Source organism: Tachypleus tridentatus, chromosome 3 (assembly GCF_004210375.1).
Source record: "Tachypleus tridentatus isolate NWPU-2018 chromosome 3, ASM421037v1, whole genome shotgun sequence".
In the NCBI taxonomy this organism is placed as follows: domain Eukaryota; kingdom Metazoa; phylum Arthropoda; class Merostomata; order Xiphosura; family Limulidae; genus Tachypleus; species Tachypleus tridentatus.
In genome coordinates this window covers 74,678,147-74,703,555 of record NC_134827.1, presented here as the reverse complement: position 1 = coordinate 74,703,555, position 25,409 = coordinate 74,678,147, and positions in this window count along the sequence as shown.

Sequence of the window (25,409 nt, the reverse complement as noted above, 5' to 3'; positions counted from 1 at the left end):
AAACATTACCAGAGTATATCATGTCGTTTACGATACTCGGAGAACGAGGTGGACAACGAGCTGATATAGCCCGCCTAATCTGCCAACTTAGAAATGTTTCTTTGTATGTGTTACATAGATATAATGCCCCCTGTCTTTTTATGCTTATTTAACTCTTTGTGATGACAAGAAACCCACTTGAAGTAAAAATGTATTTTCAAGACGGCCGGTATTGATATTAAAACTTTAATTTAAGAAAAGTACAGAACAACGTTTCGACCTTTCATCTTCAGGTTAACAAAAATAGTTTGCAACTGACGGTTCCTGGGCACATGTCGTAGGAACTTTAGTGGTAAGTTGCAAACTCTTTTTGTTAACCTGAAGGCGACTTAAGAAGGTCGAAACATTGTTCTGTATTTTAATTAAACTGCTGACACCCATACCAGCCGTCTTGAGAATACATTTAAACCAACTGCAATTCGCCTTATGGTAGATTATACTGAAATTCTTCTGTGTTTGTGTAGGAGATTCCATTTTGGCAAAATCACAACATTTCTCCCCCCCCCCTTCGAAGTCGCCATTTTGCTTCACGCTAAAATCTCGGAATTCTGGGAAACTTAACGCGTAATAAATTTATTTAATCGGTGCTGTAAAAATAAAAACACCAAAATCATCAGTGTTAATCCTCCACGTAGAACAAATCGCGTGTCACTACAGTAAACAGTTTTCCCGGTACGATTTTTCAAGTGTTTCCATAATCCTTCGATAACTTCTACGTTCTTCCACGCAAGTATTTAACCGTTTTTTGGAATGATAATATTTTTTTATATGCATAGATACATGAGGTGAGGTGAGACTGGTCTAGTGACTAGCTTGTCAGAGCTGTAAATCTGAGGTTCGTATTCCATTGATAAGTCCTAGCATGGTCTGGTGGTTAAGGCACTCGACTCGAAATCCAAGAGTAGGGGGTTCGAAACCTCGTTAACCAAAAATGCTCGTTCTTTCAGCCGTGAGGGCGTTATTATGTTACGATCAATCCCACTATTTGTTGGTAAAAGAGTAGCCTAAGAGTTGGCGATAGGTGCTGTTGATAAGCTGCCTTCACTCTAGCTTATCACTGCTGAATTATGGAAGCCTAGCGAAGATAGTTCTTGTGTAGCTTTGCATGACATTCAAAAAACAAAACCAACGAACTCGACTCGCACTCTCAGGGCTGTGGGTTTGAATCCTTGTCACCAAATAATTTTTTTTTTTCAGTTAGTCGGCGTTATATGGTGAGGTCATATCCCACTATATTTTGATGTAAAAAAAACAAGAGTTGACAACAGTGGGTGCTGATGATTAGCTGTCTTTGCTTTAGCCTATCACTACTCAATTAGGAACGGTAAACACAGATTGTCCTCGTGTTCATTTAAGCGAAATTCCAAATCAAATGCTCCTTTGATGTAATTACATACTCCGTTCTTTGAGAGCTTTGATGCGCTATAAGTGTAATAACCATATCCCACTACTCGGTCAGATAAGAGCAATTAAAGTGTTAACACTGGATTATGTTGCTTATTCACGGGGATTAGAACCCGCGACCCTCAGATTACGAGTCGAATGCTTAAACCACCTGGTTGGTCATGCCGGACCTGTTGAATAGAAAGACTGGCAGACAAATAAAGAAACCAGTAGTTATTTCTTACAAGATAGATAAAATCGTCATATCTCAGCTACGTGTGAAAGAACGTTTCAATTTATTCTGCAATAAAAAAATAAAAAAAGATGTCGACTTACAACATTTTCTAAATGTAACCAATCACGAGAAAGAGTTAGTAATGAAAATATACAAAATTTTGCAGATTCGGGACTAGTTGTTTTCTGTGAATTATTATTTAACCTTAAAAATAATATATCGTGGCTCTTAAAAGACAACAACAAAAAACACGCATTCAGTTCGAAAATAACATCGTCTTATTACACACATTGATTCGCAAGACGTCAAGAATGGGCTACCATGAGTTAGATAAATGATAACCTGATAGATAATAGCACAGACCTGTAGTTTGTCTCAACAAAGAAACATTATTATGTGAACCTGAAATATGGCGGCTCTAAGAAACTTCAGCACGTGCAGACCGCCTCTGCAGAATAACCGAGTCGTTTCAAATCAATATGGAGACAGAATAATTATTTAGGTGTGTATTGTAAACGTGTGTACTTAAAACTATAAAAATGAAACCCAGTCCTTTTCAATTTCTCTCAGCGAAACACGTGATTTTCCTAACAATGCACCCTAAAACAAAACAGTGTGAATTAACACGTTTAAGGATTTGGTGTGATAAGACAAGAACTACGAATAAAATAGTGTGAATTCACACTTTTAAGGGTGCGGATTACTGAAACGTGAGCTGCGGCTAAACTAGTGTAAATTCACTCTTTTAAGGATGTAAAAAGTGAGTTTATAGAACCAGAACAAACTGAAGCAATATTATATTCACACTTTGTTCTAAATGCGCACCTTTAAGCATGGGGATTCTGATCACGTGAACAATAAAGGGTGTTTGTACGGATCACAACTTTTAATTTTTTGCTACAGTAAAAGAAGTGACTAAACACATTGGGGTTACTGATTGTTTTACGTTGTTAGTACGTTAAAAAGACAACAAATTAGTTACTTCTTAACACAAATTAGAAAGTGTTGTAACAGATACAACACACTGGAAAGTTTGTGTTGTTTATCTAAATAATGAACGAACTCACTTCAATCTTATTTGACCCGGGAAGAGATTCGAATACCGGGAGATGGAGAGAGAGTTTAAGTAAATGAACATCCCTGGTAAGCTAGAATAAGTGTCAAAAGACAGAACTCATGGAAGACAATATTAGTAGTGGTTAAGGCACCGGACTCTCAATCTGAGGATGAGGGAAACGAATCCCGTCCTAAAACATGTGTACCTCCCAGTGGCGCGGTGGTATGTCTGCGAACTTACCAGAAATCTTATTCCGATACCTGTAGTAGGCAGAGCACATATAGCCCATTGTAGTAGCTTTGTGTTTAATTTTAAACCATGCTCGGTTTTAGAACTTTAAGGGCGTTATAACGCGCGGTTAATCCCATTATTCACTGGTTAAAAATATGATATGTTTTTGGCGAGTTTTTTTATATACAATGAAAAGTGCAAATTGGAATTACAATGGTTAAATAAGTGTTTTTGTTTTATTTGACTCTCCTTCAGAGACCAGAAATTGGAAGAAAACAATGACACAAAATTATAATTATCGATCGCATGACCGAATCCGATTTCAAAATTCCATTACGTGTAATAAGTTGAGTAAACTATCATTTATCCCCGTGCTGGAACAATGGTAAATTTCAGATTCAACGCTGAAATTTGGGGTTCAATTACCTCAAGTGAGTCACACCAAATCGCTCAATGCGATTTTGCGTTAAAATAAACAACAACTATAATTTTAACGTCGTTTAATGCATGGGCTATGTAACCATACCAGGGGCTCATCAGAGTTCAGGTATAACCGCTCCTAATTCTTTACCAATGACCATAAGGAAGGCAGCCAGTCTTTACAACACCTGTTGGCCAAATAACGGGAATAACTGTCCCTTTTATAATTTACCAACAGTTCATAGTGCAGAACATTTTCAGCAGAGTTAGGTCTCAAACTCTGTATCCTTTAACTTGCAACCATACAAGTACGTCATTAGGACATGCGCAATCACCTTTAGATTCTCGAAAGAATACACAGATCTAAGATTCCAGGAATGGAGAACTTGGCAGAGTTTTACTCTCACTTGACAAGTTAAACTGATTTGGTTCATTTAAAGGCTCGGTAAAACTTAAAGAAAGAGCAATACTGTTATAGACTAACTTTCTTAAGACAGATTATTTTTTAAACAAAACTTCGTTGTGTCCACCGCGAGAAATCTAACCCCGGATTTTAGCGTTCCAAGTCCATAGACTCTTCGCTCTACCACCGGGAGATTTTTCATGTCATATCTTAATCGAAGTTTTTTTAGAGGGATGTCCTGCAATTAATAATCCTTTCATATAAAAAAACAAATAAACAAATAATTTGTTTGTATATTGTATATACTAAGTTTCATGTTACCTTCAACGGAGTTTAGAACAATTTATTAACAGCAAACTTCTGAACCCTAAAGAAAAGTTTCTTATTGATGACAACTTTGTACCCTACGAATGTGCAAGAGTGAACAATTACATTTTTCCCGATATTTTATCGGATTAACAGTTCGCTGATCTCACGATAGGCGTCTGTAATGATTTTTTTATAATTTTATTAAAAATAAAATTCACATTTTTCAGTACATATAGGTTTAAACTGTCAATGTTTTTAATTAAAAAATAGAGGTCTCTCGACGTCTGGAAAGAGATACACGTTTTTGTGAATACAAAGGAAGGAAGGATGGTTCTTGGCGAATCGAAACTTTACTCGCGTATATAGCTTCACATATAGTGCAAATGTGGGTTACTTTGGGATGCAGAGGGCTAAAGTGTTAATCTAAAAATATTCAGTTAATTACGTTTTTGTTAGGCCACACCTTGAGCAGCTAACTACAATGCGGTGTGTATGTGATGGGGTATGGGGGGAATGAAACCACTGGCTGGTAATTTAAGCTAAAGAGAAAAAACACTAATTTGTGTGGACCACACCTTAGGACTTTGTAAGTCTCTGCAATTTAAGAAATAATAGTTATGATATCCACGTCTAGAATTAACATATGTCTAACAGACTTCCTTTAATTTTCCTCTCATTATGTGTCATAAATACGATGTCATTGGAGAGAAGGGTTTGCTGACATAACTATTTCAAGGAAAACAGCGTTACTACAAATATCGCTATTTGTTTACCAAAAACAGATTTTCCATGTCTAGTACTGTTGTACTTTGCTATGAAATGTATGCAGTCACTTGTTCAATACGTAGCACATCCTAATCATTATGTTTTTCAAAATAATTAAAGGAACATCAAATGCAGAGAAAGTCCATAAATATAACACGTTTTCAAGAGTGGAAGTGCTAAATGTCAAAACATCAAGAAATAGGTGCTAGGTGTCAAGACATTAGAAATAAGTGCTAGGTGTCAAGACATTAGGAAATAGCTGCGAGGTGTCAAGGCAATAGAAAGTAGGTGCTAGGTGTGAAAATTCAATACTTGGAAGATGCTTGGAACAACATATTGTGGTTAGGTTCATTCTTTGGATTTGGAAATTTGATAATGTAACATGTAAAAGCTTTTGGTCCATAAAAGGTGGTGTTAGAGTTTGACAAACAATCACTTCGGGTAAAAATCTTTTTAGAAAACTGATGGTGCCTTTACTGCAATGAATGTGATTGTAGTGAACATAGCGTTTTGAAAGGAATCGAATCCGTAAAACGTAGCTCACTTTCAAGTGCTATTTTTGTTTGGTGTAAAGTTTGACATGATTCATATTTTAAATCTACTTTCAAAGTACCGTTTGAGCACAGATCTTGGGGCAAACAAGTAAACAATTTTAACGTGCCAATTATGAAGGATTACATGGAAAAGCTATGGGATAGGTTACAATCTGCACGTGGATTTCTTCGGAACCTATAGATTGACCTATAGAAGTCTTCCATGTAAATTGATGAAATGTTGTTTAATCCAATGCCGCCATATTAGACGTCAAACATTCTCTTCTAGTAATGTTTGTCAATATAACATTCTCTAAAGCATCACATACTGACATTAAACAATGTCATTTGGTTAAGATACAAACCCACATATCTCCGTTCAGTTCCTAAATATATTTTTCTTTAAGTATGTCATAATACTGACACAACTTAAAGCATCAGATAATTAGGTAACACAAGACATGGAAACAAATTTGCCCTCTTTCGCCTAATACAGACATCAGCACTTAACGCCTAATACGATAAATTATAAACCACGTAACGTTTTGAAGTCACTGAAAAACCTATCACACATGTTAACTGCTCATAAAAGCCAACATATTACGAATAAAGATGTTTTTAGAGACCTCTAATAATAACTTCAGTGTCTTTGTTGTGCTGATTCCATCAGGATAAAGCTTGTTACTATGAAGTTCAACGTTTTTGAAGAAACTTGCCAAGAATACAGATGTATGGAACCATCTAGGTGGATAATCAACTGACAGAATTTTTCAAACAACGACGACTACAAATTTCTTGGACTACGGTCGAGAGCTCACGTGGCAGCATAGAATCAGTTAAATTGTGCTACAATGTACTATGAAAATTATCATTAACCCTATTATATACCAAGCATATCCAAAATAACACCCACGCATTCCTCAAGTGCGCTCTAATTTTACTGAAATAATAGAACAATCAGGTTATTATAATATTCAGATTCTTAATTAATTAGCTTAGAAGGTGGAATATTTAAACAATAAGGAAATAAAATGTCCTTATATTGGTTTAAATAATAATTTTGAAACCGCCTTAGTGGCTCAAAGTTAAGTGTGAGAACTAATTTCGCTAAATATCCAGTTTCTTTATCTTTGGTGAACGCAGCGAAGACAGCTGATTGTGTAGTTTTGCGTAAGGACAAACTAGAGTAAATTATGATGACTTCAATTCGATTGGATTAAAAACTCGAAATTGTTAATATACAATTCATTGAACAAAAAAGAGAGGGTAAATACACACTTTATTAAAAATAAAACAGAGGGTAAATACAACCTTTATTAAGTATAAAAGAGAGGGTAAATACAAATTTCATTAAATATAAAGAGGAAGATAAATACACACTTTAATAAACACACAAAAAAGATGGTTAATACATACTTCATTAAACAAAAGAAGGGATGGTAGATACACACTTTACTAAGCAAACAAAGGATGGTTAATGCACACTTTATTAAACAAAGAAGGGATGGAAAATACACCCTTTACTATGCAAAGAAGGCATGTTTAATACACACTTTATAAAAACGACGGGATGGTAAATACACCCTTTACTAAGCAAAGGAGGGATGGTTAGTGCACACTTTATTAAACAAAAAGTAATGGTAAATACACCTTTTACTAAGCAAAGAAGGGATGGTTAGTGCACACTTTATTAAACAAAGAAGATATGGTAAACACAACCTTTAATAAGTAAAAAAGAGATGGTTAATGCATACTTTATTAAACAAAGAAGGGATGGGAAATACACCCTTTACTAAGCAAAGAAGGAATTGTTAATAAACACTTTATTAAAGAAAAAAGCAATGGTAAATAAACACTTTATTAAAGAAACAAGCAATGGTAAATAAACACTTTATTAAACAAAGAAGGGATGGGAAATACACCCTTTACAAAGCAAATAAAAGATAGTTAAAGCACACTTTATTAGACAAAAAGTAATGGTAAATACACACTTTGTTAAATAAAAAAGGGATGGTTAATATATAATATATTAAACAAAGACAGGATGGTAAATACACACTTATCTAAAAAAAGGATTAATGGTTAATTTGTAATTTTACTAAACAAAAATGTAATGGAAAATACACCTATAGTAAGCAAAGAAGAAGTGATTAATGCACACTTTATTAAACAAAGAAGGGCTGAGAAATACACCCTTTAATAAGCAAAGACGGGATGGTTAATGCACACTATATAAAACATAGAAAGGATGGTAAATACACCGTCTACTAAGCAAAGAAAAGATGGTTAATGCACACTTTACTAAACAAAATGTAATGGTAAATACAACCTATACTAAGCAAAGAAGGAATTGTTAATACACACTTTATTAAAGAAAAAAGTAATGGTAAATACACCCTTTATTAAACAAAGAAGGTATGGTAAATACACACTTTACTAAGCAAAAAAGTGATGATTAATACACACTTTATTAAAGAAAAAGTAAAGGTATATACATACTTTACTAAGGAAACAAGGGATGGGTAATGCACACTTTATTAAACAAAGAAGAAATGGTAAATGCACCCTTTACTAAGCAAACAAGTGATAGTTAATTCACTCTTTATTAAACAAAGAAGGGATGGCATATACATCCTTCTAAGCAAAGATAAAATTTTTAGAACACGAATTATTAGACAAAACTGTAATGGTAAATGCACACTTTAATAAACAAAGAAGGGTTAATTAATTCACACTTTATTAAGAAAGAAGTGATAATAAATACACCCTTTACTACGCAAAGAAGGAATTGTTAATACACACTTTCGTAAATAAAAAGTAATGGTAAATACACCCTTTACTAAAAAAAAAGGATGGTTAATACACACTTTATTAAACAAAGAAGAAATGATAAATACGCCCTTTACTAAGCAAAGAAACGAAGGTTAATGCACACTTTATTAAACAAAGAAAGGATGGTAAATACACATTGTATTAAGCAAAGAATGCATGGTTAATTTCTCACTTTATTAAACAAAATGTAATGATGAATACACCCTTTACGAAGCTAAGAAGAATGATAAACGCACACCTTATTAAACAAAGAAGAGATGGTAAACACTTCCTTTACTAAGAAAAGAGGGGATGATTAATGCACACTTTATCGAACAAATAAGAGATATTAAATACACCCTTTTCTAAGCAGAAAAGGGATTGTGAATGCACACTTTATTAAACAAAGAAGTGATGGAAAATACACTCTTTACTAAGCAAAGAGTTGATTGTTAATAGTTACTTTATTAAACAAAAAGGAAGGGTATTTACACACTTTACTGAGCAAAGAAGGAATTGTTAATACACACTTTATTAAACAAAAAATAATGGTAAATACACCATTTAGTAAACAAAGAAAGGATGGTTAATGCACACTTTATTAAACAAAGAAGAAATGATAAATACACCCTTTACAAAGAAGAGAAAAGATGGTTAATGGACACTTTATTAAATAAAAAAAGTTATGTTAGGTATACCCTTTATTAAGAAAAATAGAGATGGTTAATACACATTCTTTTAAACAAAGACAGGACGGTAAATATACGCTGTCCTAAGCAAAGAATGGATGGTTAATTCCTCACTTTGTTAAAAAAGTAATGGTAAATACACCCTTTACTATGCTAAGAAGAATGGTTAACGCACACTATATTAAACAAACAAGTGATGGAAAGTACAACCTTTAGTAAGCAAAAAATGGATTGTTAATAGCCACTTTAATAAACAAAGAAGGGATGCTAAATACATGCTTTACTAAAGAAAGGAGAAATTATTAATGCACGCTTTATTAAACCATAAAGTAGTGGTAAATACACCCTTTCCTAAGCAAAGAAGAGATGGTTAATGCACATTTTATTCAACAAAGAAGGGATGGTAAATACACCCTTTCCTAAGCAAAGAAGAGATGGTTAATGCACATTTTATTCAACAAAGAAGGGATGGTAAATACACCCTTTCCTAAGCAAAGAAGAGATGGTTAATGCACATTTTATTCAACAAACAAAGGACGGTAAATACATCCTTTACTAAGAAAAGAAGGAATTGTTGATACACACTTTATTAAACAAAAACATAATGGTAAATACACCATTTAATAAGCTAAGATAAACAGTAATGCACACATTATTAAGCAAGGTAAGGATGGTAAACACACCCTTAAAAAAGCAAAAACGGGATGGTTAATGCACATTTTATTCAACAAAAAAGGGATGGTAAATACACCCTTTACTAAGCAAAGGAGGAATTGTTAATAGATACTTTCGTAAACAAAAAGTAATGGCAAATACACCCTTTAGAAAGAATGGTTATTACATACTTTATTAAACAAAAAAAGAAATGATAAATACGCCCTTTACTAAACAAAGAAAAGGTGGTTAATGCACACTTTATTAAACAAAACAGTGATTTTAAAAACACCCTTATCAAGAAAAAATGGGATGGTTAAACACGCTTTATTAAACAAAGAAAGGATGGTAAATACACACTTTACTAAGCAAAGAATACACGGTTAATTCCTCACTTTATTAAACAAAAAGTAAAAGTAATTAAACCCTTTACTAAGCAAAGAAGGAATCGTTAATACACACTTTATTAAACAAAAAAGCAATGGTAAATACACACTTTATTAAAAAAAGGAAGAGATGGTAAATACACCCTTTACAAACAAAATAAAAGATGGTTACAGCAACTTTATTAAACAAAAAGTAACGGTAAATACAAACTTTATTAAGTAGAAAAAAGGATGGTTAATACATAACTTATTAAACAAAGACGGGATAGTAAATACACACTTTACTAAGCAAAAAATGGATGGTTAATTCCTAACGTCATTAAACAAAAGTAATAGTAAATATACCCTTTTCTAAGCTAAGAAGTGATGATTAATGCACACTTTATTAAACAAAGAAGAAGTTATAAATTCACCCTTTACTAAGAAAGAAAAGATGGTTAATGTATACTTTATTAAACAAAAAAGTAATGGTAAATACACCCTTTATTAAGCCAGTAAGGGATGGTTAATACACACTTTATTAAACAAAAATCAATGGTAAATACACTCTTTACAAAGCAAAGAGTTGATTGTTAAGCAAAAAAGGGATGGTTAATGCACATTTTATTCAACAAAGAAGAGATGGTAAATACACCCTTTACTAAGCAAAGGAGGAATTGTCAATAGACAATTTCGTAAACAAAAAGTAATGGTAAATATACCCTTTAGAAAGGATGGTTATTACACACTTTATTAAACAAAAAATAAATGATAAATACGCCCTTTACTAAACAAAGAAAAGGTAGTTAATGCACACTTTATTAAAAAAAAGTGATTTTAAAAACACCCTTATTAAGAAAAAATGGGATGGTTAAACACGCTTTATTAAACAAAAAAAGGATGGTAAATACACACTTTACTAAGCAAATAATACATGGTTAATTCCTCACTTTATTAAACAAAAATTTACAGTAGTTACATTCTTTACTAAGCAAAGAAGGAATCGTTAATACACACTTTATTAAACAAAAAAGCAATGGTATATACAGACTTTATTAAAAAAAAGGAAGAGATGGTAAATACACCATTTACAAACCAAATAAAAGATGGTTAAAGCAACTTTATTAAACAAAAAAAACGGTAAATACACCCTTTATTAAGTAGAAAAAGGATGGTTAATACACAATTTATTAAACAAAGACGGGATAGTAAATACACACTTTACTAAGCAAAGAATGGATGGTTAATTCCTAACGTCATTAAACAAAAGTAATAGTAAATATACCCTTTCCTAAGCTAAGAAGTGATGGTTAATGCACACTATATTAAACAAAGAAAGGATGGTAAATACACTCTCTACCAATAAAAAAAAAAACATAGTTAATGCACTTTTCATTAAACAAAAAGTAGTCGTAAATATACCCTATACTAAGCAATGAAGGGATGGTTAATGCACACTTTATTAAACAAAACGTAACGTTAAATACACCCTTTACTGATAAAAACAGAGGATAGTTAATGCATACTTTATTAAACAAAGAAGAAATGATAAATACACCCGTTACTAAGAAAGAAAAGATGGCTAATGTACACTTTATTAAACAAAAAAGTAATGGTAAATACACTATTTATTAAGCAGAAAAGAGATTGTTAATACACGCTTTATTAAACAAAATCGAGATGGTATATACACATTTTAGTAAGCAAAGAATGGATGGCTATTTTCTCACTTTATTAAACAAAAAGTAAAGGCAAATACACCCCTTACTAAGCAATGAAGGGATGGTTAATGCACACTTTGTTAAACAAAGAAGTTATGGTTATTACACCCTTTACCAAGAAAAAATGGATGTTTAATGCACATTTTAATATACAAAGAAGGGATGTTAAATACACACCTTACTAAGCAAAAAATGGATAGTTAATGCACATTTTATTAAAGAAAAAGTGATGGTTAATACACACTTTACTAAGCAAAGAATGGATGGTTAATACATATTGTAAGGGAGGGTAAATTCACACTTTATTAAGTATAAGAGAGAGGGGAATACAAACTTCATTAAATATAAAAAGGAAGGTAAACATAATTTATAGGAGAACACAAACTGGTAATTTTGAATAATTGTGCTTTAAGCTGTCTTGTTGCTTATTTTTAACTAACAAATATTGCTTTATAGAAAGCTCAAAAATCCACACAGAACTTTATCGAGAACTGCTATTATTAGACGACTTTAAAAATGTTTAGGAACTGTTTTTCTCAAGGTAGCGTACTTATACGTGCAAATAAATTTCGTGACAAAACAGAATTTTGAACTTGTGTTTTTCAAAGCTCTAAAATCGTAAGGAAGTGTATTAGTGCATTGATAAGATGCAATAGAAAGGATGTTATTGTAGTTTTGGTCTTAAATCGATTTTGATTTATTGTAAACAGAGTTCCTTGCCTCCTTTTTATTTCTAAGTCCCGTAATCGCTTTGTTTTTCCTAATGTTTCTCTAACTACTTTTCTATTGTTACAATAATTGATTTGATTGTAATTAAGCTTAAAGTAATGGGTACAATAGACCATTGTAACAATAACTGTGTGTATTTCTAACAGGGCAAGATGGTAATGTGCTTTTATGCTTCACTCTGTAAACATCTATTATGGTTCTTGGTAATGTTTAGTTGTTATTAAGCACAAAGCTACACAAAAGGTTATTTATCTGTGCTCTGTCCACCAGGGGTATCGAAATCCGGTTTCTAGCGGTATCAGGTAAAATTTAAAGGTATGTTGCATCCAGATAACCAATGTATAGACCGTCATCTTAGTTACTTAAATCCACTGTGTTAACTTACATTTATCAAAGCTATAAAATTGTAGAATTAGTTATTTAAATCCACTGTGCTAACTACATTTATCAAAGCTATAATACTGTCAAATTAGTTACTTAAATCCACTGTGTTAACTTTTATTTTAATAAACATTTTCTAACACCTTAATAAAGGATAATTCAAGGCGAGAAAATAGTAAAATAACACCTATTCAATTATATCAATACAAAAAACAACAATAGAAAACAGTTTTTCGATCCATATATTTCCAAATTTCAAGAAATGCTTCAATTTCTTTCTCAGTGACTATTTCGATTTCTAAGCCTACCGTAAGATATATCAAAAAGAAGGTAAGTTCCCTCAAGCAAGTTTCCAATTTTCTCAATTATTCATCTGCTCTGCGTCGCTACCTGCCGAACGTGCAATCGATAGAATGAAAGTATGTACTTCTCCAGAGCAGACAGTCGTTACAAGTCTAATAATGGAAAATATGGATTGTTAAGAAACATACAGCTTGCTGAAATACAGCTCGTGTAATTCATTCAGATCATTAATAAATAAGTTGGTTTACAGTGCTCTAACTGGCAGGGAGAGACTTTAATCACAGTACAGTTAGTATAAATATATTTCTTTCTGGATTCTTAACATACGTACGAACTGTAAATATTGTAAGTGTCAACGTGGTAAACTAACGAAATGCGTTGCTTAAATGCTACGTCATCGCATACAGTGACGTCATCACCTAATATGTCTTGAATGGTTTAAGATCAATTCATTTTCTTGTTTGTTAGTAACTAACAGTCAGTCATAGGAGGCTGAAGTCCAGAAAGATTAGCTATGGGATTTGGCACGGGATAATTTGGTAGGTTATGATTGGTCGTAAACAAGCTTTCATAAAGTAAACCTTCATTTCAAAGCATCCTCTATGTAGTTTATTTCACTTTTTTTTATAAATTGGCCTCGACTTGGAACACTTCCTACAACAAGGATGACATGATTGTTTATCATAGTAAAGCCACATCGGATTATCTACTGAGCTTCCTGAGAGGAATCGAACCACTGATTTTAGGATTGTAAATCAATAAACTTACCACTGCACTAGCAGGGGTAAGATGATATGAATATGCTATATGATATAAGTACCCGCGGACACGAGTAAGCTGACAGACAAACTGTTTGATACATGTGTCACTTGCAGAGTTTTACCCATGTTTTTAGGTTTTTCTAAAATGCGAATAAACCTTTGGATAACAAGATTTAAAAGACGAGAACGAAGACCAGTCAGATTAGATAGAGCTGGAATGTTGTGGGTATGTGTTTACACTTAAAACCAATCATATTAGATAAAGCTGTAGTGTTGTGTGTATGTGCTTATACAATTAATGTTTCTTTTTCTATATGATATAAAACAAACAGACTGAACCTAAACCAAATATCTCACCGACCAAATTAAAGAACATTCCGGAGTTTGTTCGTGATTTGTTGTTTTGTTTTGTTTTCGGAGCTGTTTGATTCTTTGTTCGCGGATCCTGTCATTAGTCCATAATTGATCCAGAAAGAGTCGGCTGATGAACAGAAGTTCAAGGATTTTACTAAATTTTTATCTCTAGTTGTCAGTAGTAATTATCTCTGGGAGGAAGGAGACAGGCACGTGAAGATTCGCTACGTGCTGGGGACAGAGCGTAGCCTCGGACCGTCAGGGGCGCTGACGGCTACCTAATAACAGTGTCCGCGGTACGTCTCTGCCGCGTCGCTGGTCGCCGCCGTTGCTTGATTATTGCCTGGTGTCCCTAATGATATGGATAAAAGCGGTAATCGCGATTTTCTTAAAATCACGCCCTCGAACCCTGGCCACGCAGCTAGAGGCTTCACGGTAAAATACAATACGAGTTATCACGCCTGAGACACACGAGAACGATTTGGATTGAATGACAATATCAGAGCAGAAGCCGCTCTCTAACCCCTCTCCCCGGCTCTCCCCACCTCCCAGAAAAACTTAAAACGCTACATTTGTTCCCGCGCTCGCTTCTCGAGACAGCCACTGCCTTTCTTTCGCTTTATTCTCTTATTAAGTCAATAATATTTATTAAGGTCTGACTGAATTCCACGTGCACTCGCATGATAATTACCATATATGACTCTCGGACATAATGGTAGGAGTCATACAGCAATGAGCTAGGTAAAACTACCTCTCCTTAGAGGCAGGAATAATGCGATGGTATGAGCCCGGTGTTCATACCGGACAGTTAGCTGAAGGCGTTATGATAATTTTATCATTTCATCTACCAATAAAACATACTAACAGAATATACAGAATGCTTAGTTGTTTCACCCTTAGTACAATTTTTACAAAACATATAGCAGCTAACTGAGAAATAAGACTAGAAAGCAAACAACTGTTCTCATAGTATTTGTGCAAAATATCACCAGTAAAGAAAGTGGACCGAAAGGTAAGCAAGGGATATTTCAACTGGCCTTGAACTCTTTTATTCTCTCATGTTCTTCTCACGAAATGTTTGTAACGTTTTAGCTGGACCGGGATTCTGTCGTCTCACTTGTTCTTCAGACAGTTTATTCTGTACAAACAGAGCAATATAAGGATAATCACTTAATAAAAAGATATAAAAACATATTAGGCGTAGTAAGTAAGCCTTTCTTAAACCTCATTTTGTAAATCACTGAACTGACGGTTCGGACTGTGGTGGCTGTTTACACGGTCAACATTGTTAGTTGATTACTGTAAAAAGGAGATCATATTGGCCAGATGTAAAAAGCTTTGATGGAATTCAATTGTTTTTAAAGTAAACTCAGTTTGTGCCAGAATTATATATTCAAAACTGTGTTTTTTATAAAAATCACGCGTTAGCTCGTTTAGCACATCATAAACACAAACAAACTGAACCACAGACTTACCTACAGTCTAAGCTACAAGCTGAGCTGTAGTCTGAACTATATTTTGGCCTACACTCTGAATTACTGACTAATATAGTGGATTACACACCAAGCTAGAGTCTGAATTACAGTGTGAACTACAATATGAACTATATTCTGGTCTACAGTCTGAATTACAGACTAATATACAGTTTCAACCACAAACCGAAATACAATCTTAACTACACTCTTCATATTTCCATGTCCTCAATTCATGAATATGATACGTTTATGCATTGGCCCATTAGGCCAAGACTGGTTCAATAACTGAACACTATTTCTTTATCAAAATGTTTTCCTAAAGTTTGTAAACAAAAATGGTTTCTACTTGAACAGAGAATATTATTAAGGAAGTCTTGTGTTTCAGTCTTACACACAAACAGACAGTAATCGAAAAAATAAAGTCACACAATTATGAGTGTAGTCTAGCTTTCATTGAAATAGTTTTAGTAAGAAAAGAAAGTTGAATTTTTCTTATAGCCACAATGATCAAGTTGGCTACTCCCTGCTTTATGTTTCACGGAATGCTTCACTTTTCTGATTTACAACTACCGTATTTAAAGTTGTGTATTCCTTACAAGAAATACATTATGAGGTTTGTATTCCTTATAAGAAAGACATCGTAAGATTGTGTAATTCTTTACAAGAAGAACATTGTAAATTTGTGTAATTCTTTACAAGAAGTATAATTGTAAGTTTATGTATTCCTTACAAGAAGTACATTGTAAGGTTGTGTAATTCTTTACAAGAAGTATAATTGTAAGTTTATGTATTCCTTACAAGAAGTACATTGTAAGGTTGTGTAATTCTTTACAAGAAGTATAATTGTAAGTTTATGTATTCCTTACAAGAAGTACATTGTAAGGTTGTGTAATTCTTTACAAGAAGTTCTTTTTGTCGTTATATAATTCTTGTGTAATTCTGACCGCTTATAAGAAGCCTTGAACGACCCTACCGACATAATTTATACTATAGTTGACACTTCCCTGACTAGTGGAAAGGAAGCTTGAACGATCCAACTGACACAACTTATTATCTAGTTGACACTTTCTTGACTACTGATAAGAAACTTTGAAGGACCCTACTGGCACAGCTTATATTCTATAGTTGACACTTCCCTGACTGCTGGTGAGGAATCCTGAACGACCCTACTACTGACACAACTCATATAATCTAATTGACACTAGTGGTAAGGAACCCTGAAAGAAACCTACTGACACAAGTGTTCTCGATTTTCTTGTCTACAGTTAATTTACATAAGCGCTTCAAATACATTAATACAGTGTTAATGTCAAGCATTAACATGCCAATTCACAATTCACAAAATAGGAAGGAGATGTAGAGAAAACAAAACGTTCAGGAGAGGAGATAAAGGAGAAACAAATAACTAGAGAACTTTTAAAAATCAAGTTAAACAGAACTGATACGAATAAGTTTATTAACATGTAGAGTTTGCTTTCAATTGAAGTGTGTGTTGAGCCCAATGAGTAATCGTTATTATATTTATAAAAAAATAATTAACGTTAAGATAAGTTTTCAAAATGTAAAAATAGAAGAAAATTAGAAGAAAAACGAAGATTACAAGTTGACATCGAATTGAAAAATAACAGTAACATAAGCTTTGTTTTAGATTCTTTTATAGTGAAACGAGGAAAAATGTAACGTATAATATATATGGATTGTTTAGTCTTAGTAGCTATTACAAGTAAACCATATAATATAACTAAATGCTGTAAATAAAGTATATAATATACATACATACATATATTGATTAGTCTTAGTAGCTGCTATAAATAAAGCGTATAATATTCGTGTATTGATTAGTCTTAGTAACTGCTATAAATAAAGCGTATAATATTCGTGTACTGATTAGTCTTAGTAACTAACTACTACAAGTGAACCGTATAATATACATGTATTGATTAGCCTTAGTAGCTGCTATAAGTAAACCGTATAATAGACATTTACTGATTAGTCTTAGTAACTAACTACTATAAGTGAACCGTATAATACACATGAACTGACCAGGAACAGCGTTTCTTATGCTGTTGAAGGTTTAATTTTATTTGGGGTTTTAATTATGATAATGTTACACGTCTGGTGTTTGATTTACACTTTACAAACCACAATAGACAAATTTAATTATGATATTATTACACGTCTGGTGTTTGATTTACACTTTACAAACCACAGTAAACAGATTTAATGATGATATTGTTACATGTATTGTGCCTGACTTACAAACCACAGTAAAAAGATTTAATGATGATATTGTTACATATATTGTGTTGCTAATCGTAAATCCCCGTAAACAAACTTGATACTAATTACAATTCACTTACGTAATCTGGTTCACACCATAAAAGTCGTTGTTCATGAAATTAATAGTATATAAATAGCATCTTATAGTATATCTGCGGTATTCAAGCCAGCCTGCTGAATCCTGTTGTTAGTTAAAAGTTCTTATAGGGGACTGGATGTGGTTGGGGGTATGTTTTTGACATATTACTTTTACTTATACGTTCTTAAACTTTATTTCTTTAATATCAAAACTATAACAAAGCCTGGTTTAATGCAGTGTATACACGTTAAGAATGAATAATTAGTTAGTTTGTTTGTATTTTAATTTTGTACAAAGCTTCACGAAGGTTAGCCCTCCTTAACTCAGCAGTGTAAGACTAGAGGGAATGCAGCTAGTCATCACCACCAACCGCCAACTCTTGGGCTACTCTTTTACCAACGAATAGTGGGATTCACCGTCACATTATAACGCCACCACGGCTGAAACAGCGAGCATGTTTGGTGTGACGGGGATTCGAACCTACGACTCTCAGATTACGAGTCGAGTACCTTAATCACCTAGCTATACCAAGCCCGAATAATTAGTAAACGTGTATGTAAAGCTAAATAAACAATTCCCCAACAAGTTTTATCTATACTTTCTTTAGTGTTCATGTTATTAATGGCATTTGTCAGAATATTTAACTCTTAGAAATTGGTATTTATAAATACTCCACCCCCCTCTGTCTTATAGAAAATCAGTAACACATTTAAAAAAAGGTGATTTTGAAACTGAAAACATTAACTTGTGGTCATAGTTCCATAGTTCAAAAAAATCTATTGACTTCTAAGAGTAAATACTAGAAACCCATTGTGAAGCAATTGTGTATATTTTTTAATTATTTTTAAAATTTTCATTATGAAAAATCGCATTATTGGCTTGTGTTAGTTTTAAATCTATATACTATATCCCTTATCCACTAGAGTCTCGTGAAATTTTATTAGAGTTACAGTAGTTAAACAGTGAGGCAATAAAACTGATAAAACAATGTGTCCTAATTTCTAGAACTAAAATTTAAGAACAGTTTATTTCATTACCTGTATTATTTCCTGTTTGATTTTTGAGTAGCTTAATTTGATTAGAGACTAATGTTAAAACTAACTGCGTCTTAGCATCAGACGTAATCCAATTTGGGATTCAGTGAAAGAACTTAGTTATTATACATTGATAGACTGTTGTTACTTTCTTTGTTTTTTAAAATAATGTTCAGTTGTTTCTCAAACCACATTTCTTATATTTGATGCATTTTTATGATATCTATTACCGAAAGGTTGCTAAGGAAAATCTTTATCGTGTATTGCTAAGCAACGTGATTGTTAGGAAATAAACAATCAATGATATTCGCGCGTTTTCCAAGTGGTGACATATTACTTTCATTTTTCCTCATTTGATTAACATTATTAATTACGATGTTTAAAATAATTTTGATATATTCTTAATAATTTATTTTTAAACTTGTAATCGTTATTGCGAATTGATAAAGCTTAAGTTGGACTTATGGCCCACCTAAATCTACGAAGATGACCGAACATAATCAGTTACTATCTACAGTGATTACAGCCGACTGTTTCCTTTACGATGGTATCTAAGTAACGCAGTTGATTTATTTGTTATGCATAAGAGGCTTCGTTAGATAACGTTTCTTTTTAAATTTGATGATATGCTTAGCTTACGAAAAGTGTGTTTGGTTTATGTTGAATTATCTCGTAAAGCTACACGAGGGCTAAGGTCTTGGGCTACTCTTTTAACAACGAATAGTGAGATTGACTGTCATATTATGAAGCCCTTACCACTGAAAGGGCGAGCATGTTTTCTATGGTGGGGATTCAAGCCCGCGACCCGCAGATTGCGAGTCGATCGCCCTAATCACTTGGCGATGGTGATCAAAAGGTTGAGGTAAATATCAAATCGAGGCCTGGCATGGCCTAGCGCGTAAGGCGTGCGACTCGTAATCCGAGGGTCGCGGGTTCGCGCCCGCGTCGCGCCAAACATGCTCGCCCTCCCAGCTGTGGGAGCGTTATAATGTGACGGTCAATCCCACTATTCATTGGTAAAAGAGTAGCCCAAGAGTTGGCGGTGGGTGGTGATGACTAGCTGCTCTCCCTCTAGTCTTACACTGCAAAATTAGGGACGGCTCGGTGCAGTGGGCTTACAACCTGCTCACTTAAATACTTGTTGAAGAATCCGCAAGCGATTGCAGCCCTATGTTCCTAGATGGAATCTAATGGTGATAACTAACTAACTAAATATCAAATTAAATAGTAATGTTCTGAAAACAGAATTAGTACCAAATACAAACTGGTTTAGATAAATATTCTACAAACTTTACAGTACATAAACAGATAGATGTTAGTTGTTTTGTAATAACACTTGGACAACTTTTGATCTACGTTCAAATAAATTTATTTAATCAATACGTATAAAAATATACTTATATATATTTTAATTCATGAGGTTGGAAACGTTTGAAAAGAAATAATTTTTAACATCAATTTTGTTATTATTTACAAAATATTTTGTGTTTTAGCCTACTTTTGATAATTATTCAGTTCTGTTTTATTACAATTAATTTGTTTTGTTTTAAGGAAGTTTAAGAAACAAACACAATTTACTTCCTGTTTAAAACACGTACTTAACAATCTCCTGATGAGACAGCGGTAAGTTTACGGATTTACAACTCTAAAACCTGGGGTTCGACTCCCGACAGCAGATAGCCCAATGCTGCTTTGCTATAAAAAACAAACTAAAGTAGTTTGAAAGTAAAAAAAGAAACATCATGAAAACGTGTTGATCGGTTTTTAATAAATTTAATAATTCAGTAAATAATTATTAACTTCACTTACATGTTTATATTTATTGAAAGTATAAAATGTTCTTTAATAATTTAATTAATTTGAAGCATTTTTATTCGTAATTTTGTGATTTTATATTCACGTTTGTTTAGAAAAAAAAAGAACATTTTTTGTCTTAAATATCCAAGTTATTATTTTCTCTTCTAATAACAAAATATCTATTACATAATAATGTCTTAGCGACAAACCTGCAGATATAAGACACTATAAATCGGGTTTCCATACCCGCCAGACAGAACACAGATAGCCAAGGTGAAGCTTTGTGCTTAAACAAATTCCCAAGTATCTTACGTAACCACTATTACAATAAACTTGCTATTGGTTCTAAGTCATCATATTATTACACCTATTCTAACATTGTCTGTATTATGTCCAAGTACATAATATGTCACCTATTAGGACACACCGTTGCCCTGATCTTAAGTGATCAAATTAATATTAAGTAAGTAACTCGTCACATATTGAAACACATAAAACAAAATACTTCCTTGAGTGCTTACATGTCAGAAAATGGTGTTTAAAACGATACTTAAACAGGCAACGAAAGTTCACAGATCTTTCTGTACTTCTATGTTAAGGATATCAATCACACCGTGAATAGAATGCTTGTTTATCCGAGAGATATTTAATTTATGGGAGGGTAAAACGCGGTGAGGATAAACTGTTTTTACTGGTAAATATGGACCAGTTAAATCTTAAGAAACACTTGGTGAATAGTTTAGAAAGAGAAAAGAGCGAATTAAAATATGTTTGTCGGATGTGAACAAAAATAAAATTATCATTTTATAAAATGTGGATTATGGTTGTGTTTTCATCTTCTATTATAACATAATATCACGTGAATTAGTTGATAAAAAATCATACAGGTAGATGAACAGAAGAACGGACGCATAGGTGAATAACTTTGATAGCTATTTGTTATTTTATCTGTAATCGTGTATTAATTCACTAAAAATCCTTAAAAATGTTACTTTTTTTATGTTCTAATGGGATATGTTGTTACATAGGTATGAGATAACCATTAAGTCATTATACAACCAAAACAACTTACGTCATTACACGACCATCAGTGATATCTTGTAAGACAGCTGCTACCTTATTTCACTGTAGTACACTGTAAAACTGTTAATGCGAAACTTTTCTCTGTAAATATACTGTAAACAACTGATTCTCAGTAGAATATTATTCACATATTCAGGTGTATAATATATAATTACACAATAATAAATTTTCCTTTGTAGTTCACTCAATCTAGTTTATTTATTTGAATACATTATTTTTGTCGGATAGTGTTATTCTGGTTATATATAACTGTTTCAAACGAATGTTTATAAAGTTAATTCTTTGTGCAACTCTTTCAAGTGAAGGATATTAGAGTTAACCGTCAAGTGAGTAACTATTACAGGATTTATAGTTAACCTTCACGTGATTAACTATTATAGGATTTATAGTTAATCCTCACGTGATTAACTATTACAGGATTTATAGTTAACCTTCACGTGATTAACTGTTACAGGATTTGTAGTTAACCCTCACGTGATAAACTGTTACAGGATTTATAGTTAACTCTCATGTGATAAACTGTTACAGGATTTATAGTTAAACTTCACGTGATTAACTATTATAGGATTTATAGTCAACCCTCACGTGATTAATTATTACAGGATTTATAATCCACCCTCACGTGATTAACTATTACAGGATTTATTGTCAACCCTCACGTGATTACCTATTACAGGATTTACAGTTAACCCTCAAGTGATTAACTATTACAAGATTATAGGATTACTCCTTAGCGCTAAATGTTTATAAACAGAATTAAACTTGGTCTGTTTCAAGAATACTACCTTGTTTCTCCTAGTTGGTGTTAATATTATTTGTTCTGTTTAAGATATGGGTTTCTTTTCTCCTTACGCTACAGGAAACAAATCACTAATACGAGTAACATGTGACATCTGGGAATGAAAACGTGTTAAAAACTATAAAAGCCAAAATGGTGCACGAACTGGTTATATAAGCTGTGTACTGTTTAACTGGTTATATGTGTTTTCAACCGCTATTTGGTGTAACTGGCGAACGACTGAACCGATTGTCTTAATATATTTAGGATCCCTTGGCGAGTGTGCGTTCGGATTTCACACTCATGGGGCCCCCTGTCTTTTCTGTGCTTTAAACTGCTTCATTGGTTAGGATACACTAGGCTTGATCTCACACGGTTACTGTTGAATTGGTTGAACAATAGGTTTTATACACTTTTAAAACTAATAAAAAATGTTGTTGTTTTTTTAAATATCATATTTAGACTTGTACTGTTGATTCTGGTAACTGACCTGGTTTCGTATACCGTACTTATAGTATCAGTTTTATTAAATTGTAACAGTAATTATTTTGTTCTCATTTTTCCCAACATTTTGTTATACCAAACCCATCAATGTGTGTGAAAACGTCCAAAGAAATTGATTTAATGAGCCGGAGTTGAGAAAACGCAACAGAATAATCGTGTTCAACGTTGTTGAGTGTCTGAGTAAACAGTTACCAGAAATTTACACTTTCGCATGCTTTTCTGTATTCCATTCAAATTTTGACAGACAAAACCAGTTCTGGGAAATGTTCACGGTTTTCTCCTCTATAATCTAAGTGAGACTTACCATGGGATGGATTGGAAATAAAGCGCTCTGTGCTAAATGTGTAAGAACGGTGCATGTAATGAGCAGTCAGAGAGCGGCATTCCCGTCTCTTCAGAAGGGAGGCGTTGGATGTGTCGCGGCAGTTCCTCCATTAGGTCGGGCCCTAGCACGTTATTATGTAGGAAATTAGTGCCCGCTACTGTCGTCATCGTCTTCCATTTTGACGAAAGCCTCGAAATAGAGCATGTGACCTCAGAAGTGAGCACGACGTAACGACGTTGCTGTCGCGAGGCCCGTGACATCTAATATTTGTTCAGCAATGCTGTAAGTTAGCTATTTCCTTGGATATGAATAACAGTATGTGTGTGTGTTTACATCGTCCATCTTATGTTGTTTGAATAACAGTATGTGTGTGTGTTTACATCGTCGTTCTTATGTTGTTTGAATAGCAATGATAAAATAAACGCCACGAAGAAAAGAGAATCATGGTCCATTCCTCCAGATGATGTCTACTATTCGGTGAGTACAAACCGAACGGAGATTTCACCGGAGACTTTCATAACAAACAAAACTTTCGGTAGTTTTACAGCTGGAAGTTGGGAAAGAAGGGGGGGGGAGAGATAACTTTGAGACATTTGGTTCCTTACCATAAGCAGGGGTGTGCCTTAATCCCACATGTTACATAAGGTCATTTCGCATTAAATACCTCATGCGCGTGCCCCATGTAAAGATTTAGTGTGTGGTCATTTAATGTTTCAAATAATCTGAGTGATTAGGCGATGGGAGAAAGAAAACAGAGAACGTTCCGCACTCCTATTACTGGTACCAGCTGGTTTATGAGCTTCGAATGCTTTCTAGATATACATGTAGCCCTTCCAACCCCCAGCCCCTGTCATTAGTACAAAATATAAACATCAAAACATTTCTCGCTCAAAATGTCATCTTCTAAAAATAAATACATAAAGTTTTTATTTGTCTGTCTTTTTAAAGGTTATATTATATTTAGGATTAACTATATTTTCACTATAATGAAGAAATAATATACCTATTTTAAAATGTTTCGTAGAGAAGTTTTCTTTTCACACTCAGACATAGCAAAGTTTCGCTAAAATAACTACATTCCGTTCTGAAGATCTCCTCAAAGTTGAGACGTCCTATAATACAACGTAGACCCTTCATTAACAAACGTATGCAGAGGTTTAGAAACCTACTTACATCCTTAATTAGAAGTTCTGTCTGAGTGAAGACGTCCTACAATAAAACTTAGACCCTTGATTAGCAAACGTATGCAAAGGTTTTGATAAAAATACTAAGACTTTGAAGCAGATGTTTTAAAAGTAAAAAACTTAGTGTTCGTCAATACCAAACATTAGTGGAGACCTTAACAGTTAGATTAGTTAATATTTCTTTATTATGATAAATTAATGTATTAACTTACATGATCGTAGATGATAACTTGAGCGTGAAACATATTATAATCAACAATTTTCAATTTAATATCATACCTTCCTATAAAAACTGGAGTTACATCGGAGATGAAATAATGAAAAAAGTTTGCTTTTGAATTTCGCGCAAAGCTACTCGAGGGTTATCTGCGCTAGCCGTCCCTAATTTACTAGTGTAAGACTAGAGAGAAGGCAGCTAGTCATCACCACCCACCATCAACTCTTGGGCTACTCTTCTACCATCGAATCACTATAACTACCTACTATAACGAGCATACCTACTTAGCTGTAATTCAATAGTTCAAACACGAGTATATCAACTTTCAGTTTGTCAAACTCGACTAAGATTGTGTTGTAACAAGCCCATATGGGCTTCAAAACAGCGAGAAACTCAAACGTTTTCTAATAGGTTCAGCACGTGAACAAAGAAAGTTTTATTTTCCAAAGTTATGTAAACTATTCAGTTAACCATTTAAATACAATAATGTGATCTTAGTAAAAGAGTTGA